Source organism: Chrysemys picta, chromosome 13, assembly GCF_011386835.1.
Source record: "Chrysemys picta bellii isolate R12L10 chromosome 13, ASM1138683v2, whole genome shotgun sequence".
Lineage (NCBI taxonomy): Eukaryota > Metazoa > Chordata > Testudines > Emydidae > Chrysemys > Chrysemys picta.
In genome coordinates this window covers 12,128,171-12,136,016 of record NC_088803.1, presented here as the reverse complement: position 1 = coordinate 12,136,016, position 7,846 = coordinate 12,128,171, and the positions used below count along the sequence as shown (strand labels likewise).

Genomic DNA, 7,846 nt, shown 5'->3' with positions numbered 1-7,846 from the left:
AAACCTTAAAATCTAATCAATACCACGTTCCCAAGCATGGGTCCCACAAGTTTCTTTTTTTCCAGGTTATAATTCTTTGTTTCTTTACCAGGGTCAGTTCTTAATGTCTCTTGTAGTCAGGAATTCCTGGACTTTGTGGTTTCAAGGAAGCAAGTGTTCCTTCTTCTCTTTTCCTGAAACAGTGTGGTTTAGCATCATGTAGGGGAGAGGTTACTAGCACATCACCCTGTAATGGTTTTGCTTCTTCTAGAAAAATTCAAAGCAACAGTAGGTCTGTCAGTGGACAAGGGAGAGGTTACTAGCACTTCACCTTGTTCTCTTTCCCTGCTGTCCAGGAGGCACAGCAGAGCTAGAAGACGAAATAGGCTGATTAGCAGCTGGAGAATCCTCTCCAGGTGGAGGGGTCTTTTTGCAGTGAGAAGCATGGGTCCAGGTGGGCAGTCCTTGGCACTTCACAGCAGTGTTGGTGGTTAACAGGACTTGGAAAGGGCCTTTCCAGTGTGGAGCCAAAGCAGTCTTTCGTTGATGGACTTTACATAGACTCCGTTTCCTTGTTTCAATAAACGGCAGGGCTGCTAGGGTCTTTGGGTAGCACTTCTTTTATCTGTGAGAAAAAAACCTAACACATTTCATTAGTGCCTGGCATTGTTTTACAAATCTCAGTTGTTTGGGCACATTTAGGCCCCCCTTTTTCGTGGCTGTCAGCCAGGTCTTATCTTTGGACTGAGCTTGCTAGCTATTTTTCCCTCAGTTAACTCATTCCGTGCTTTTTCCTCTTCTCCCTTTCTCGGCTTCTTTTAACCTACAAAGGAAACTTTCACTCTTCACTTATACACTTTTTTCCAACAATGAACGCATACACATTGCCATTATACAGTACATTAGTCTTATTATTCAATGTATGCCGTGTACACTCTTCCAGTAAAATAACTTTATTACAGAGCTTTGGAGCAACAAACCGGGACAAGCACACCCACTTTTGAGGAGTTCACTCGGTACAACCTCAGGTGTCTAATCGCTTTCCTCCCTCCCCAGCCCTCTGGCTAGAAATCTGAGGTAGCCAGAAGGATCCCATGGGCAATATGGGGAGTGGGTTAACCTTCCATGTCCTTGTTTCCAAAGACTGTTGGTATGCAAATTTTAACAACAATTTTGCAATTAAAAATCTGGCCAATGAAGTTTCTTTTTCTTACTTAAGCAAATATATCAGACTTTAGTATATCACATTTTCCTGATTTATCCAAACACTTTGTATTCCAAGATGAATAAAACAAGTATCTGCTTTTTGATTTAACCCTTCTATTTAAATTTGAGCTAGACTGTCCTATGAAAATATTAAATACAACAATTCTGGCCACAAGACAAACATCACAAGACAGGACAAAGAACACAAAAATAATTCCTATTGTACCAGTAAATGCATGGTACATCGAATGCTATTCAGCTGGCATCCGTTTTCTCTGATGATCTGAAAGACAAAAAAACCGAGGTCTACCCCTTCTGGGCAGTCAGTCATTACTTAAAATATTTCCTTTACATACACATACTCTTGTTGATTTTAGGCAAAACAGAGAAATCACCACATATTTCCTTGTATTTGTTTCATATGCAGCCCAGGTTTCAGTGGCTACTACCTTATTAGTTAGAAAATTGCATTAATACAGATGCTTTCTGGCTTGCTTCCAGATCCAAAGCTATCCACGGCTTAAAGATTATTACTTAAAAAGGGACACAATTAACTTTCCCGGACTTTTGATTGCCTTTTACTTCTTTACAGTGATCTGAACAAGACAACACAACCTATATTGGTAGGTTTGCATTTCTTACACCTCTACTACAATATATACTGCACATGTTTTCCACAATTCAATTTCCACAACACTAGCCACATCAATTTCTACACAAGGTGTAACTATTTCTTTTTAAACACCGGGTAAAGGCCATTTACTTAACATATAATTCAAAGAGCTATCCTTAGAGGGTTTTACCAGAGAGTGTCTCCTTATCCTATTAGGACTCACCTTATCAGAGCACGAACCCCAGGGGCTGCGGTGAAGCAGAGAAAAGGGGTGAAACACCCCGTTGGCGCCGTTCCCAGTTCGCCGCAGCCGTCCGGAGTCCAATGTCCGAGCCAGGAGAGTCCCGGCGGAGTCACCAGAAACTGTTACCGAAATATTGGGTCCACCTGGCTGAGAGCCAATAACAGCCAGACAGGGATAAGGAGGAGTTGCTTTATTCTGCAGAATAAAGGAGAGCTTTGCACCTTGGTACAAAAACTCTGTCTCATACACATTTTTCCATTCCAGTTATCATCCTGGGGATTTGAAATCCCCATGCCTATAATTACTTACTCCTTTCCTTCCTCTATGCCCTCAAAGTTTCCAACCTGTTTTCCAGTCATGAAGCCATACCGACCTGCAGTCCGGATACCAGGGGCACTGGCGGTCTATTTCCCTTAGGGGGTCCTCAATATGAGCGACCGGGACAACGATGCATGATCGCTGCCGTGTAATCTTGAACTCTCTTGTGTGCTCCTTCTGGGCACTGGAAAGTTCGACCCCCATACTCACGAATAAGGGGCGGCAAACAGCCGCGGGCGCGCTCGGCATATCCAGCCGGTGAGTACGGGGTCATCACGTCGGGGTCACCAGCTGTGGTGACAACGCAGGAAAGGAAACAGAACACCAGGTCTGTGGTAGCCGAAAAGCCCCTCTACCTCCAGGAACTTTTCCTGGGGCTTTTATTCTTTACACTTCCCTGCTTACAACGCTTCTCATTGGTACAAATCTTGCGCATAGAAAAGCCAGGCAGTATACATGCACATAAGATAACGAACCCATCTCTTGAGCGCGTGAACACCAGCTGCGAGGGTACAATCAAATCAGCCAAATAAGTTTCCCAAACACAAACGCTGGATTGAAGGTCACTCCTGCCTCGTAGCCATGGGAGCAGTTTGCTGCGCCTGTGGACTGGCGATTCGGGAGCTATGCATCCCTACAATTTTACAATTCTTTTATTTTCAGTTTTTATTATTTTACCTTTTTTAAGTCTGTTAATATTTTTGTATTTTATTCATTAGTATTTTAAATTTATTTTGAACTTTTTATAAATGTATTATTTTTTCTATTTCTTATTCAACTTTATGTGAATCGTATACTTTGTGTTGTCCAGTCATTTGGGCTCCTATCTTCTCTCACTCCAGTGAGGATCTTCAGCCTCTCACCCCATCATGGTAGTCATGCACCGCCCCAGCCAGACCCTCCACCACCACCATTCCTGCCCATGGTGCTGAAGCGCACCCCCTGGCTTCCATCCTATGGTTTCCATCCTATGTTTCCAGATTGGTTCACTGACTCTCAACACCCCACTATAAAAATTGTTCCAGAACCTCTGATCCAGCCTGGTCCCTTGTCCCTGGAGTCAGCTGACTGGTATGGGGGCCAAAGGGCTGAGTTGGGTTTTACAGTTCAGTCAACATAACCAAATAAAGCATGTGTAAGCCTCTGTGAAAAAGTGGTAGCCTAAGGGAGTTAGGAACCAACCTCTTTTTAGAGCATAAAGTGCTATAGAAAGTTAACAGTACTCCTATGTTTTACCCCACCCATAAAACTTTGGCTGTTTTATCAAAATGTAAATTAATGTGAACATTTAACATAACTGGCTTAAATCCGAGGAATGAGTTTAGTCCATAAGGGACAAATTGTCAAGGCCCCAGGGCTTACATAAGTCAGGGATGGGCATTGTTTTAAGAACGTGAATAGAATAGAATCTGACTCCTGGTTAGGAAGAAAACAATTTAGTGATAAAGTGGGGGTACAAAACTGCAGTTATTGCTGTAGCTCCATAAGCAGGCTGAACCGACTTCTTCCCTGCCCCCCCATCTTTTCTCTTCCCCCCCTCTGGTAGATGCATAGGGAATCTCCTAACATGGGCCACCTAAATTCGTCTCTCCTTTCCTGGACTAATCTATGACCTCAAAGGAATAATTGTGATCTTATTACCTCTTACTAGTTTTACTAGTTCAGTTTTATTGGTTTGGTGTCCTATTGACTGTTGAGTGTTATCTCCTAGCTTCAATGTCTTATGATCGGTACTTAGTGATATGCAAACCCCTGCACTATGCAACACTTATGAATGTCAGGTTCTGTATGCAGCTAGCAGCTGGATCTTGGCTAAGGTCATTCATCATTCTTGCTAAAATAATATATTTGGTGTCACAATTAGCCTTTTGTGGCCCTAATGAAATTGATCATTTCTTCTGTGATCTCACAGAATGATTAACCTCTCCTGCAGTGACACTGGTCTGGTTAACCTGGCAACCCTCATCTTCTCTTCCACAAACATCATTCTACCATTTCTTTTGACCCTGGCATCTTATATTTATATCATCTCCATCATCAGAGCACTCAGAATTCTGAACAAATTTGTTTCTGTCCTTTAAACTGTCTTGACATCTCTGATCAATCCCCTCATTTACAGCCTGAGAAACAAAGAGGTCAAGGAGGGCCTGAGGAGAGCTCTGCAGAAAAGTCAGGTGTTCCCATAAATTCTGAGAAATTGATTGAAATCATAGAATCATAGATGGAAGGAACCTCGAGAGGTCATCTAGTCCAGTCCCCTGTACTCGTGACAGGACTAATTATCTAGACCATCCCTGACAGGTGTTTGTCTAACCTGCTCTTAAAAATCTCCAATGATGAAGATTCCACAACCTCCCTAGGCAATTTTTTCCAGTGCTTAACCGCTCTGACAGTTAGGAAGTTTTTCCTAATGTCCAACTTATACCACCCTTGCTGCAATTTAAGCCTATTGCCTCTTGTCCTATCCTCAGCGGTTGAGAAAAACATTTTTTCTTCCTCCTCCTTGTAACAACCTTTTACATACTTGAAAAAACTGTTATCATGTCCCCTCTCAGTTTTCTCTTTTCCAGACTAAATAAACCCATTTTTTTCAGTCTTCCCTCATAAGTCATGTTTTCTACACCTTTCATCATTTTTTTGCTCTTCTCTGAACTCTCTCCAATTTGTCCACATCCTTCCTTAAATGTGGTGCCCACACAACTGGACACAATACTCCAGCTGAGGCCTAATCAGAGCGGAGTAGCGAACCACTGATAACTACTGTCTGGGAACAGTTTTCCAACCAATTTTGCACCCACCTTATACTACCTCCACCTGGGTTGCATTTACCTAGTTTATTATAAGAAGATCATGTGAGACAGTATCAAAAGCTTTACTAAAGTCAAGATATACCAAGTCCACCACTTCCCCCTTATTCACAAGGCTTGTTACCCTGTCAAAGAAAGCTATCACATTGGTTTGACATGATTTTTTTTGACAAATCCATGCTAACTGTTACTTATCACCTTATTATTTTCTAGATGTTTGCAAATTGATTACTTAATTATTTGCTCCATTATCTTTCTGGGTACAGAAGTTAAGATGACTGGTCTGTAATTCCCTCGGTTGTCCTTATTTCCCTTTTTAAAGATGGACACTATATTTGCCTTTTTGCATTCTTCTGGAATCTCTCCCATCTTCCATGACTTCTCAAAGATAATCGCTCGTGGCTCAAATAACTCCTCAGTCAGCTCCTTGAGTATTCCAAGATGCATTTCATCAGGCCCTGGTGACTTGAAGACATCTAATTTGCCCATAAGTCATGTTAATAAATGTAAATAATGTTAATAAATCAATTAATTAATCATAAAGGAACCATCTAAGTGGTCCAAATTCTTATCAGTCAAAGCATCCTGAGTTATAGGAAAAAGATACAGAGGATATTTTAGAGTTGTATCTGCCATTTGGTTGTATTTATTTAGGTAAAAACAGATCTTAAGCTGGTGTAAATTGTCATAGGTGCATTGGTTTCTATGATTAAATGCAATTTGAACTATATGATGATCTGCCCCAAAATAAATTTCAAAAAATCCCTTCCTGAGCTCCAGCTTCTTTGTGGCAATGAAAAACACAGTCAAGAGCATGATGGGGAATTAACACATTTTTTATTTTTATCCCAGTATTATTCCAATATCTCTAATACTGGCTGCCATGGTTTCTCCTACTGCAATGGGAAACAGGAAGTGTGGGTAAGTGTATAACACTAGTCTGAATGGGGGAAATGTTCAAAGGTGGGGCTGGACAGCTGGGCTTCCAATCCTTTTTGAAAAGCACTGGGGTGTGGTTCCTCCTTTTCCTAAACTGCTTTGAAAATCCCTGCCTACATGTTTTTAGACATGTTGTCATTAACCTTCAGTTGAGTTTCAGAGTTTTCAAAGCAGATTTGAGGAACAAGTCCAGTGCTCACTGAAATCAAGGGAAAGGTTCCCGTTGACCTTAAAGGGCTTTGCATCTGCTTATTCATCTTCTGTGCCTCACCACTTCTCCTACAACAAAACAATCAAACAAAAAAAATTACCAGATGGCCTGACCAGGAACTGTTGAGTATTAAGCATTAATAAAATGTGTTTTTTCTTCTGTTTTCCTCTTTCATTTAAAAAAATCAAACTTTTTCTGAACACTTGTTAGTTTATTTGAGATAGAACCATACAAACTTTCTTGTCCATATTTATTACATTTCCCATACATTGTTCCAATCTTAGGAAAATATTCCAAATGTTTCAATTCAAACAAAGGCAGAGGTGGTGGATGATTTAATTCTTTGCCTATGGAAATTTTTCAACACTTTTCTTAAATTATTTTTTTTCAGAATACTTTCAATAAGCTGAAAACTCTCCATCTGAAAAATGTTGGTTTTAAATGGGCTCTGGTTCTGGTTATTTATCCATTATGTGTCATCCTTTCAGAAATCCACTTTTTCTGTAGAAAGTCAAACCAGCTAGCAATTTACCTACCAGCCCAGTTATGAATAAATTATGATAGAATGAGTTGGGGGTCTTTTCCCCCCCTTTTTCTCATATATTTTTGAAATAATATTCCTAAGTCTTTTGACATTGTCTAAAGATATCATATGATCTGTGTTTCTTGGGTTCTCCGTTCATTTTGGGAGAATATCCCAGATTACCACAATATCCAGGGGTTACAAGTCCAGTGCTCTACTGCCAGAGACTTTATGTGACATTTCATATCTTACACAATGCTTCAGTGGGACTGGACTTGAAATGAGAAGATTTGCATTCTGTTATTTATTCTGACCACACGTGAGGTCTTGGCCAAACATCATGTCTCTCTTTTCCTACCTTCCCTTTTGTCTCTGTCAATTTTGAGGACCAGGGACTTTCTTTCCCTTTGTATGTGTGCAAGGTCCCAACACATTGGGGACCCCCTCTCTATTTGAGTCCTTAAGGAGTCACTATAGTAAAATAATATTAATAGGTCTTGTGCTTCAGGTGATTTCTGATGGGGCTGATCTGGATATTACTGAACAATATAAAATGACTCCCCATTCTACTCCGAAGTCCACAATCAAATCCTTACCCCCAAAGAAAGGAAACAAATACAATCTAGAAAATCAAAAATAGACCGCATCCCAAAGCAGAAGTTTATTTTATTAGTTTACACCAAGAAGGGGAAAGAGCCAGAGACTCTGAATTTGTATGGATTCGAATAGAGGGAAAACCATAGTATTGCACAGCAAACTTCTTAACTGAGCATTACTCTTCCTCAATCATTAGATGCATCACATGGAGAATGGAGAAAACAGAAGGGGAAAATCAAATGTCGATCACAGAATGAATGCTGCTGGGATTCAGGGATCTCCCTAACCTGCACATTCTTCTCTTCCTGATCTCTAGTGACCTACACTGTCATCGTGAGTGAGCCCATGACCATTGTGGCACTAGTTGTGGCTGATCAGCATCTCCATACCCCCCATATACTTCTTTCTG

General features: G+C 40.8%; 1 long non-coding RNA gene across 1 annotated transcript; it reads right to left on the bottom strand.

The window, feature by feature from the left end:
* Window positions 1-319: 319 nt before the first annotated feature.
* Window positions 320-2,714, bottom strand: LOC135975244 (uncharacterized). Its single transcript, XR_010592177.1, has 2 exons — window positions 2,352-2,714; window positions 320-1,468 (listed from the first exon to the last, which is right to left on the bottom strand). It is a non-coding gene; the product is annotated as an uncharacterized LOC135975244 (long non-coding RNA).
* Window positions 2,715-7,846: the final 5,132 nt, after the last annotated feature.